At 39.8% G+C, this 12,873-nt stretch overlaps 1 protein-coding gene across 3 annotated transcripts in view; it reads left to right on the top strand.

The window, feature by feature from the left end:
- The first annotated feature begins 917 nt into the window (after positions 1 to 917).
- CTXN3 (cortexin 3) overlaps positions 918 to 12,873 on the top strand; it is a 49,476-nt gene continuing 37,520 nt past the window's right edge. The window contains exons 1-2 of one of the 3 annotated variants that reach the window (XM_023194023.1): positions 918 to 979; positions 11,940 to 12,431. The gene's annotated coding sequence lies outside the window, so the exon portion shown is untranslated. Of the gene's footprint in view, positions 980 to 3,378; positions 4,654 to 11,939; positions 12,432 to 12,873 lie in introns of those variants that run through there. The other 2 variants (XM_023194016.1, XM_023194030.1) reach the window with 2 other exon arrangements.

Below are 12,873 nucleotides of genomic sequence, written 5' to 3'. Positions count from 1 at the left end.
CTTTGAGGTAGTGTACCTATATACTTGTTTCAAGTTTTTTCCTCAGTCACTTTGGTGCTTCTGCTTTGGAAGCACTTTAGGCACATCCTTATCATCCTTCATCCGCCCCTTACCTGGCTCAGAAGCTTCTGGAATAAAGTGAGTTTGTAATCTTGCTTAGTGGTTTGTGGCTCATGGGTTTTCCTTAACTGTGTATATAAAGCATTCCTGCTGTGGAGACACATTTTTCTTACCTTACTCCTCCAACAGATTTTTACTGAATATAAATAACTTCAATTCATCTTCACTTTTATATCACCTTAGTTGCTGCTTCTAAATGCATTTTCTCATGGACTGAAGAGTTGGCTAAGTGGGTGACCTTCATATCCTTGTACAGGAGAAAATACAAAATGAGGCCTGGGATTACCATTTTAAATGGAAGAGCTTTGACTGGAAGAAAAATAGCTCCTCAAGGCCCTTGAAGCAGAGCTGATTAGTTACAGAGTGCTAGAGGCAAAGCAACCTCCCTTTGCACTATTTTGCTGAATTTCTTGACTGGTTTTCAGGTTCTAGGCCCTTTATGCAAAGATGAGTGGGTGAAGAATGGGAAGTAACACTTGCAGAGGGTCCGGGGCTTTGCATCTGCACTGACTCAACTGGCACAACCAATATCTTTTCTTCCTTCATCAAATGATGATTGAGTACTAAATATGTGACATGCTAACACACACACACATATGGTACACAGATGTATCTATACATTTTCTAGTCGGTTTTGGTGTAAACAACAATATAGCAGAGTAAGAGAAAAAAGGAGTTTGGTAGGCAGGCAAGATCTCTCAATTGTGGTGACCTCTGACCGGAATCCTAAAGACGTGAAGAGGAAGAGCCTTATCAGTCTGCGCAAAGCCCCCGAGGCGGGGACTGCTTGGCACCTCCGAGAAACAGGAAAGTTCATGTGGTGGGAGCTGAGTGACAAATACCAGATGAGGCCACAGAGGTAGGGAGGAGATGGGGTGTTGGGTGGCAACAAGTTGCAGGTGACACACTTATATTTAAAATTTTGTGTTACTTATTTAAAATTCAAATTTAACTAAGTGTGTTGTTTTTTGTCTTTTTCAAAAAAAATTCTTGCTCTATCTGCCAACCGTGTTCCTCCCTTCGTTCCTCTCTTCTTTTTTTTTCTGTGTGGCTGTGGTATTCACATGACATAGTCAGGTTCACTTGTTTGGTTTGCTTTGTTTTGCTTTTTGCCCCTTGTCTTTATTGATATAATTTTATTTTTGAATGTGTAGATATTATCATGCTTTTAAAAGTCAAAATTCTCTGAGTATATAATTTGCAATACTACTCTTGTATTGTAGCATCACTACCTTTTCTAGCCAATGTCACCATTTTCTAGGTTTACTGTTCTTGTGGGTTTTCTTTCGTTTGATTTTTTGTAATGATAGAAAACAGATGCTTATTTTCTTATTCTCTCTTATTATGCAAATTTTGCCATTCTAAATATCTCCTGAAAATTATTCCACATCAATTCATAGAGATCTTTCTCAATCTGTTTTTTTTTTTTTTTTTCCTTAGAGACAGGGTCTCACTCTGTCACCAAGGCTGGAGTGCAGTGGCATGATCATGGCTCACTGCAGCCTCAAATTCTGGGTCTCAAGCAATCTTTCCACCTCAGCCTCCCAAGTAACTGGGACTACAGGCGCATGCCAACCATGCTCAGCTAATTTTTAAATTTTATGTAGAGACAAGGACTTGCTATGTTTCCCGGGCTGGCTTCAAGCAATCCTCTGCCTCAGCCTCTCAATGTCGTGGGATTATAGGCCTGAGTCACTGTGCCCAGTCCTTTCTCAGTATTTTTGTTAGAGCTGTATATCATCCCATTTTGTGTAGAACAATAATTTATCCAACCAATCTCTTATGCTTGACCATTTAGGAAGTTTTCAATGTTTTATATTTACAAGTAATGCTACAAATAATAACTTTGTGCATACGTATTTTTGTAATGATTGATGGTATTTTCAGAATAAATTCCTAGCAGTGGGATAACTGGGACAATAGTAAATCGGCAAGTAATTTTGTAAATATTACTAACTTTGACTTCAAAGGAGCAATGTCACTTTACATTCCCAGCAGAAACATGGGAAAGTACCTGTTGTTCCTAAGCCTTACCAAGAGGCTGTATTATCAGGCTTTTGAATTTTTGCCAATCTGAGGAGTCAGAAATGGTACTTCCGTGTAGTTTTGATTTGCATTCCACTTATTATGAGATAGAACATTTTTTCATAAATTTAAAATAAATTTTAGATTCTTTTATTGTGAATCATCTGTTTGTGTCTTTTGTCTATTTTTCTATAGATTTCTTTTTCTCCAAATTAAAACAATTCATTGTATATGAAGGATTTACCTGAGAGATATGTTGCAAATATTGTCTCATAGTTTGTCATTTGTCTTTTGATTTTATTTACAATGTTTTTGTCATGCAAAATATTTATTTTCTTGTAGTTATATTTATTTGTAATTTCATTTATTGCTTGGAGTTTTTTAAAGTTTTGCATTAAGTTTCAGGGGTACAAGAGCAGGATTGTTACATGGGTAAGCTTGTGTCATGGGGGTTTGTGGTACAGATTATTTCATCACCCAGGTGTTAAGCCCAGTACCCATTAGATGTTTTTCCTGATCCTCTGCTTCCTCCCAACCTCCACCCTTCAGAAAACCCCAGTGTCTGTTGTTCCCCTCTAGGTGTCCACGTGTTCTCATCATTTCGCTCCCACTTATAAGTGAGAACATGCAGTATTTTGTTTTTGGTTCCTGCAGTAGTTTGCTAAGGATAATGACCTCCAGCTCCATCTATGTCCCTGCAAAGGACATGATCTCATTCTTTTTTATGGCTGCATAGTATTCAATGGTGCATATGTACCAAATTTTCTTTATCCAGCCTGCCATTGTTGGGTATTCAGGTTGATCCTATGTCTTTGCTATTGTGAATAGTGCTTATTGCTCAAAATTTCAAGTCCCACTCAGAAAGCCTTTACCTACATGGAGGTTAAAGAGGCAGTTACCCATGCTTTCATCTAGTATTCTATTACTTTATTTTTTACATTTAGACTTGGGTCCATTTGGAGTTTATGCTCATGTATGGTATGAGTAATGAATTTAATTTCATCTTTGCCAAATGGCTATCCAGATGTCCCAACACCATTTTTTTTTTAAAAAAGACTATCTTTGCCTCAGCGATTTGAGATAATATCTCATAGGTATTATGAGGTGTTATAACGGGAGGGCATAGCCACATTGTGTCACTCAACACACACACACACACACACACACACACACACACACACACACACACATAGATTTATATAGAAAACAGCCAAACCGTATCACCCAACACACACACACACATATACTAGATTTATACAGAAAATAGGTCAATTTCTGTGCTTTCTATTCAATTCCATTGATCTGTCTGTCAATTCATAAGCCTGAATATGTTTTGAAGGTAGAGTTAACAGGTGTTGGTGATGAATTTGATGTGAGGCATGAGGTAAAAAGAGGAGTCAGGTATGACTCTATGATTGTTGACCTAAGTAACTAGAATGTTGGAGTTGCCACTTACTAAGGAGAACTGAGTTTTTGTTGGGAAAGACCAGGAATTCTGGGTTGGCCATATTCAATCTGCAATGACCTTTAAATGTCCTAGTGGAGATGTGAAGGGGCATGTGGCTATAAGCATAGATTTAGGGGAAAGGCAGGAGAAAGACATTTAGAGTCAGTGATGTGGAGACAGAATTTAAAACCATGAGGCTATTAAGAGTTTTAAATGAAAGCATTATCTCCATTTGGGAGATATACATCCTACAGTTTTGAGGGTTTAAGTCACTTGTCCAAGTAAATTGCAGAGCTGGGCCATGAATCTAGTTCTTGTTCTCTGGATTCGTTTTTTATGTCTGATGAAACAAAGTACCCTAGACAGGCTGGCTTAAAGAGCAGAATTTATTTTCTCTCGATTCTGAAGGCCTGGATCAAGACGTCAGCAGGGCTGGTTTCTCCTGAGGCCTCTCTCCTTGGCTTGTAGGCAGCTGTCCTTTCCTCCCTGGTATTCACGTGGTCTTCCCTCTGCTACCTGTAAGTGTCTTAATTCCCTTTTCTTAAGGAACATCAGTCCTGTTGGATTCAGGTCTACCCTAATGACCTAATTGTAGCTTAATTAACCTGTAAAGACCTTATTTCCAAGTACAGTCACATGCTGAGTTACTAGGGGTTAGGCCTTCAACATATGAATTCCGGAAGGAAACAATTCGGCATGTAATATTCTGTTTTTGTGACACCAGCTTGCTATGTGTTTGAGACTGTAGTAGTCAGAGTTCTCCAGAGGGACAGAACCAATATATGAGTTGATTAGGGAGAACTGGCCCACACAATTACAAAGGTGAAGTCCCGCAGTAGGCCACCTGCAAGCTGGGGAAAGAGAGACGCTGGTAGTGACTCAGTCCAAGCCTCAAAACCAGGGAAGCTGACAGTGCAGAATGAGGACAAAGGCCCTAGAGCCCCAGGAGGTTGCTGGTACAAGTCTCAAAGTCCAAAGACTGAAGAACTTCAAGTCTGACATCCAAGGGCAGGAGGAGAAAAGTGGCTGCCCTGGAAAGGAGACAGAGGAAGCTCTGCAAAGTGAGTATCTCATTTGTCCCACCAGCTTTGTTCTAATGGCACCAGCAGCCAGTTGGATGGTGCCTGTGTCTACGTTGACAGCATTCCACTGACTCACATGTCAGTCTCCTCTGGTAACCCTCTCACAGACACACCCAGAAACAATACTTCATCAGTCATCTAGGCATGCCTCAAGCCAGTCAAGTTGACACTTACTATTTACCATCACACAGAGGAAATGACAATTTCGAACCTGAAAGATCGTATGTTTCATGAGAGAATTAAAATGATGATTACTTTGGGCTGGGTGCGGTGGTGACTCATGCTAGTAATCCCAGCATTTTGGGAGGCTGAGGCAGGTGGATCACTTGAGGCCAGGAGCTTGAGACCAGTCTCACCAACATGGTGAAAACCCGTCTCTACTAAAAGTACAAAAGTTAGCTTGGCATGTTGGCACACACCTGTAATCCCAGCTACTCAAGAGGCTAAGGTAGGAGAATTGCTTGAACCAGAGGGGCAGAGGTTGCATTGAGCCGAGATTGCACCACTGCACTCCAGCCTAGGTGATAGAGCAAGACTCTGTCTCAAAAAAAAAAAAAAAAAAAGAAAAAGAAAAAAATAAAGAACATGATGACATTTTGATGCCTATAGGTTAGCATTTCTCCTTTATTTGAAGGATAGTTATATGGATGGCATAAAAATAAATGTTATTTAATAGGAAACCACAATCCTCAGATCTGTATCCAGGAAAGAAAGACTTGTCTTCCCTTGGGAAACATGGCACAGAATTTGCAGCAGTGCATTTGAGGCTTGTCTGGGCTGGAGGGAAAAAGGGTGAACATTTTTTTAAAAACAAGTGTCAATGTTTATCTTGGAGAAGTCATTCTTTGACCACTAAGAAGTGTGGCAAGAAATACCTGTCAAGTAAAAAAAAAAAAAAAAAAAAAATCCCAAACTTTATCAATATGCTTTTGGTTAGAAGTAAGCAATTTCAAGAAAATTTCTCCTTTTCATATAGTCTTTAGTTATATATGAAAATCAAGTCAACTTATGGATTCTTGTAATTAATTCATTACTGATATATTTGTAAGTACATTAAAAATAATTAAACTCTCTGAGCTTCATTCATCACTCTAAGAATGATGCCATAACTTCTCTAAGTCACCTTTACTTGGAAAGATTCTAAAAGTTCTACTTGGCACTATTTTGTAATCTGTTTTCCAATATTTTTGCTACCTGGTTATTATTCACTAAACTACAGTGTATTGATGCAGGAAAACATCTCCATAAATTACTAACTGAAACTCATCGAGATTCTATGGGAAACAAATTACTTTGAGTTTGTCTTCCAATAATTTATGGCATTTCCTAGCAACTTTTGTCGCTGATTTCTGAGACAATTTTTCAGAATGAGAATATGTTATCTAACACTTCTGCTTCTCAGGACAAATGATCTGAACTAAATAAAATTTGCTCGAATAGGCTGGAATACAGGTTGAAGCAGTTTGGATTTCAGCTCTGATGTTTTCATAGATTTTTAAAAGTGTAAGATCGGCAGGGGGACTCTGATGGAACATTTTAGTTGCCTTGGTTGCTTAGCAAGGTGGCACCAGTGTATCTGAATAAGGGCAGCTTAGAAACTGATGTTGGTTGTAGATAATGGACTGAAAAAAGCATAGATAGTGCAAAATGAAACAAACAAAAATCATAAAAATGTCAATGTTTATTTCATCAGCACCCCATCAGTTAAGTAATGTTAATTTATCCTTGAAAACAAGAAAATCTCACTGGGTGTGGTGGCTCACACTAGTAATCCCAGAAATTTGGGAGGACGAGGTGGGTGGAATGCCTGAGGTCCGTGATTCGAAACCAGCCTGGTCAACACAGGGAGCCCTCATCTCTAAAAACAAACAAACACACAAACAAAAACAAAAACCAGCCAGGCAGTGTGGCATGAACCTATAGTTCCAGCTACTTGGGAGGCTGAAGTGGGAGGATTGCATGCATCTGGAGCTCGAGGCAGCAGTAAGCTATGATTGCACCTCTGCACTTCAGCCTGGGTGAGGGAGAGAGACCCTATCTCAAAAAATAAAAATAAAGAAAATCTATCCAAGTTACAGCAACATGTTGAAAAGAAATTACTCCTAAATAGAATTGCATTGCCTCCTGTGCTCTTAATTGGGGAGACCCTTATCCTTGAGAACCACTGGACTTTGATATGGTTTGGCTGTGTGTCCCCACCCAAATCTCATCTGGAATTGTAATCCCCACATGTAGAGGGAAGAACCTGGTGGGTGGTGATTGAATCATGGGTGTGGTTTCCCCCAAGCTGTTCTTGTGATAGTGAGGGAGTTCTCACAAGATCTGGTTGTTTGATAAGTGTCTGGCATTTCCCCTGTATGATCTCTCTCTCCTGCCACCATATGAGACATACCTTGCTTCCCTTTCAACTTCTGCCATGATTGTAACTTTCCTGAGGCCTCTCCAGCCATGCAGAATTGTGAGTCAATTAAATCTCTATCCTTCATCTATTACCTAGTCTCAAGTAGTATATTTATAGCAGTGTGAAAACGGACTACAGCCCTCTTCTCTGCTGTGGCCAAAAGCTTCCTTTCACTAACATTACCTCCAAATTGGCATATCCAGGCAGTTGCAGAGGTACATAGTCAGGACTGAACATTTAAAATGTTTACCTAACACTTCTTTTCTGTTTTGGCATTTCTTCCTTTTCAATAAACAAAAGTAGCCTGGGCCTCTGTAGCCTTCTGAGATTCTTTGTAGATACTGATTATTTTAAAATGCCACCAATAAAACCCAGCAGCCTGTGTTATGGGCTCATTGCTCCATTTATGCATGGCATTCCCCAAACAAAATGGTTCTGGGAGGCGCCTGGATTCCCCTGGCCTTAGTTGCTCTCTCCCGAGGCCCTGACTTGTAAGGCCTTGCTCTGCTCCTTGTCCTCATCACTGTGTTTTGAGGGAGAAACTTCTGTCTCCAGATGTTTTTAATTCACCTGATTATGGTTGCTCTTGGTCAGTGAGGATGGTGACTGTCACATTTTGAAAACACACAAAAACAAAAACAGAACAAAACCACAGGTTAAATACAACTCACCATGGCTCTGTTGTGATTGGCCCTTCCTCAGTTACCTTGTTTTTAAAACAGGTTAACCTTTCTAACAAGTTGTCTCTTCTTATCCCTATAACTTAGAGCAGGACAGGTAATTTAAGGAGTTTAGTAGCAGGTGGCATTTTTTCCTTCAGAGTCTTGGAGTCTCAGGCTCTTCCATCTATTTTTAAGAGAAATAAGGCAAGTCTACATTTAGTGGGTGACTGCCACTTGCCAAGTGTTTTAATTTACTTTATCTTCATGACTGACATGTAGTGTAAGTATGAAGACACCCATTTCCAGATGACAAAACTGCAATTTCAATGACATTTCATGCCTGCAGTTACTGAGCTAGGAGCAGCAGGGTCAGGGCTTTGCTGCAAGTCAGAGCTTCCAGTCTTTTAAAATTATTATCATGCTTTGTGTGAGACTGACCACATGCTAACAAATCATTCCTGGTACTATTTATTTGGCCATTTCTTTCTAACCATACTAAATGGTTAGAAAACAGACATTTTATCTCTCTGCCAAACATGTCATCCTCCAGAGCAATATGCTGTCCTAATTCTTCTTTAGGTAACTTCACGATCATTAGAACTAGGAAGAGGAAAATGAAGGATCCTCAAAACTCCTTAGCAGGGTTACCAGATTTAGCAAGTGACAATATAGGCCACTCAATAAAATATTTGGGACATACTTATGCTAAAAAAGTATTCATTGTGTATCTGAAATTCAAATTTAATAGAATATTCTGCTTTTTATCTGGCAAATTTATCCCTTAGCAACAATTTTGCTAATATGAAATTTAATTTTTCTTTCCCAAATAGCAGATTATTTTTCTTGTTGGATATTTAGTTTTATTTTCTTTCTTATATTCTCTGTGTAAGATACAAATAGGTGGAGGAATTGGCCAATAGGTGCTTATCAAAAGGGAGAATTTTGTTTGGGTAACTGAGCAATCAGTTCTTTGCACATAGGCAATTAACTGTAAATTTCATCCTGATTCTGGAAACCTCTGATGGCAAAACCTTTTAAGTGACTTTATCCAACAATAATTTTTTCTTTACCCTGGTAAACGGTCTTAGATGAAAATAGAGGAAGGCAGGAAGACAGCCTATACCATGTATAAAACTTGAAGCTATACTTTCTATTAAACTTAAAGCTGCTTTTCTTTTTTCAAATCTATTTCAGAAGACAACAATTTTATTTTATTTTTTAATTTAAAATTTTTTTTTCTTTTTCCGTTGCCCAGGCTGGAGTGGAGTGGCACAATCACAGCTCACTGCAGCTCAGGCGATCCGCCCCACTCAGCCTTCAAAGTAGCTGGGACAACAGGCACACACCAACACTTTTGTAGAGATGCTGTTTCCCCAGGTTGCCCAGGCTGGTCTTGAATTCCTGGGCTCAAGCGGTCTGCCCACCTCAGCCTCCCAAACTGCTAGGACTACAGGTGTGAGCCACTGTGCTGGGCCCAGGAGAGAATTTCTGTAACACGAATATATTATGCTCCAGAGTCATGTTGGTAATCTGAATTTGTAATGAATTGATCATTAATTAAAAGAGGCAAAATTGGCCGGGCGCGGTGGCTCAAGTCTGTAATCCCAGCACTTTGGGAGGCCGAGACAGGTGGATCATGAGGTCAGGAGATCAAGACCATCCTGGCTAACACGGTGAAACCCTGTCTCTACTAAAAAATACAAAAAACTAGCCGGGCGAGGTGGCAAGCGCCTGTAGTCCCAGCTACTCAGGAGGCTGAGGCAGGAGAATGGCCTGAACCCGGGAGGCGGAGCTTGCAGTGAGCTGAGATCTGGCCACTGCACTCCAGGCTGGGGGACAGAGCGAGACTCCGTCTCAAAAAAAAAAAAAAAAAAAAAAAGAGGCAAAATTAATCTAAAACACTTACCAAGAATCTATAGGCATTTGGAGGTAAATACACCAGGGAGTTTCAGACCAATTCATTGTCAAGACTACCATGATGGGGTCTCAGACATCACCTGTGGTTTTCAAACATAAGGAAACAATTGATCATGGTGATGCACAATCTCAGAAAGAGGACATTCTTATTTTTAAAGGACAAAAAACTTCATGAAAAATATGAAAATCATTTCTAAATGTGATGTAAAACATACACTATAAGGAAACATGAAACAAGACAGACAGTAATAGAATAAATAGAATAAAAGCCTCTGGTTCTAGTCAACATCTACATATGGGAACTTTAAAATGCATATGTCACCCCCAGAAAGACAAATTTTTATTATATTCATAACATGTTTCTGCATGCTATTTTAGGCATTTCTCTATCAATTATTACCTAGAAAAGTATAGGAATGTAAAGCCGACAGAAATTTCAAGGTGACCCAATTCAGCTCCTCTCAAAGTACAAAGTAAATTCAAATTATAGTTTTAATGAAGAGAGTTGATAAGCGGGGTGGGGTAATGCAAGAATGAACACTTGTTTGTATCTCTTTTTTTTTTTTCTAGCTAATTGCTAGAAATTTCCAATGAAAGAGATTCTACTGCCTTCAAAATCAGCCACTCAAGTATCCCATTGACCTGGCTTTTTTTTCCCTTAATACTTCATTAAAGTATCCTTGATTACACTGTGAAAACAATGAATATATCATTCTTTTAAAATAAGTTGTGAGATAGTTTCTCCAGAGAGAGACTCTGTCCAGTTTTAACAGGACAATGATAGAGTTGTATTCCCTAGATGTGATGGGGTCTTGGGTGGAATGTTCCTTTTCAGTCCATGCTCAGTTTGAACCATAATTCAGCATTTCTTGCATATCAAAAACAAATGCAATTCCACAGTACTTTACAACTATTGTAGGTGTTAGCAAAAACTTAGTAAGAATATACAGAAATGAATTGGCGTTGCCCACTGCATTAGTCCATTTTCATGCTGCTGATAATGACATACCCGAGACTGAATAATTTATAAAGAAAAAGAAGTTTAATGGATTCACAGTTCCATGTGGCTGGGGAGGGCTCACAATAATGGTGGAAGGCAAAAGGCACATCTTACTTGGTGGCAGGCAAGAGAGAATGAGAGCCAAGCAAAAGGGGAAACCCCTTCTAAAACCATCATATCTCATGAGACTGACTTACTACCATGAGAACAGTACAGGGGAAACCACCTCCATGATTCATTTATCTCCCACCAGGCCCCACCCACAGCATGTGGGAATTATGGGAGCTACAATTCAAGATGAGATTTGTGGTGGTGGCGGGAGGGCATAGCCAACCATATCACCCAACACACACACACACACACACACACACACACACGCACGCACACACACACACACTCTTATTGAAATAAAATTCCCCATTAAATATTTCAGAACTTTGCCAAAATGTTCTCCCTGTCTGCCTCATCTTTCTACTCTTTTTCTTCCCTCCTCCTTGTAGGGGCAAAGGGAAAACCTCCCCTTCACCTTCTGAAAGTTCTCTGAAAATCAATTGACTAACAGGAGAAAAGGCATACAATATTTATTAATGTGCGCATGTGTGCATGGGAGTCAGATAAAATAGGAAAGCTCAAAGAAAGGGCCAGATGGGTAAAGTTTTATACCATCCTGAGGTTAGAGAAAGAATGGGGGCTTGGATCCTGGAAAGACTGGTTGTGGGAGAAAGATAGAGGATAGTCCTGGCTTGCAAAGGTGCTCTTGTTTTGCAGGTGAAATCTCACAGGTGGCCGCTCTCAGAGATAAGAAGTTTCTGTGAGACCCCCAAAGGTGTCAGACTCTTAGTCTCCCTCTTCCATGAGCCAGTCCTTACTAGATCAGATCAAGGTGTGGGACCCCGAGAAAGCCTGGCTATTTATTTCACCAGTGCAGATTTTCCTACAGATGCAAATCTCCTCCACAAAAGGGTTTGCAAAGAGGTATTCCTATGTGCAGGCCTTCTGAATAGCCATTTCAAAATAGCCAAAGAAGTATATTTTGGAGAAAAATATTTTTGGCTTCCTTTGCCTTCATTCCTCTCTGTTTTCTGGAGTAATATTGCTCTCATGTTCAGCTAGCATATTCTACTCTGTGAAACCAAAGGCCTATAAACAGTAGACTCCCACTCCCTTGGAAAGCTGCTCTAGCACTGACTAGGATGATCCAGAAAACACCTTGGGGGCCTCACCTCCCACACACTGTGGTTTTCCAAGTATTCATCAAACAAAAAAGTTTTTTTTCTTTTTGTAGTCATCCTCAAGATTGACCCCCAGTGATTCTTGCCTGCTAGTATTCACTGTTTTGTGGAGTCTTTGCCTACAATGAGTCATAGCCAACTTCTGTGACCAAGAGAATATGATAGAAATGACAGCACATGACATCTGAAAATACGTCATGGAAGACATTGCAGCTTCCACCTTGGTCTCTTGGATTGCTCACTTTGTGGGGAAGCCATGCTTTGAGGATGCTCAAGCAGCTCTGTGGAGAGGCCCATTTAGAGAGAAACTGAGGCCTCTTGCCAACAGCTGCCACTGCCACCCACATTGCTACCATGTGGCTGAGCTATCTTGAAGCAGATCCTCCAGTTCCGGTTAAGCTTCAGACACTATAATCCTGACTGACATTGGAGAGCAACTCATTAGAGACCCAGAGCCATGACTATCCAGCCAAGCCATTTCTACCTGATTCACAGAAACTGTGAAGGAAAATGATTAGTATTACTTTAAGCGACCAAGTTTTGGGGTAAGTTGTTATGCAACAATGAATAGTTAATGAATTCTTAATTAAGCAGTGATTCTAATGCTTGCAACGTTTTGTGATGTGAATAATGCTTTGATATTTATAGCGTTGGATGACTTATTTCTTCGATTATCTTTTCTTAATAAAGCAACATTGAGAAATTCAGATAGCTATTATCTTGAGTTTCTAATGGATTCATATTTTAAAGTATATCAAGTTGAAATCATGAAATCTATAAATTTGAAAGAAAGAACTTTGTATCATATAAAGGGTTGCAACCTGCAGCCTGAGAGGCATATCCTCTTGCAGAAACCAAAAGCAGTCACTTTGAAGGAGAGAAAGTGTCACAGAAATGTTATGCTAGGCAGATCAGCTAGACATACATATTTAACAGGCTATAGGAGGGGCCAGGAGTATTCATGAGAGGATTGTTCCACATGTATGG

Source organism: Piliocolobus tephrosceles, chromosome 4 (genome assembly GCF_002776525.5).
Source record: "Piliocolobus tephrosceles isolate RC106 chromosome 4, ASM277652v3, whole genome shotgun sequence".
Classification (NCBI taxonomy): Eukaryota; Metazoa; Chordata; class Mammalia; order Primates; family Cercopithecidae; genus Piliocolobus; species Piliocolobus tephrosceles.
Note: the sequence above shows the minus strand (reverse complement) of the source record. Positions and strands in the feature narration are given on the sequence as shown.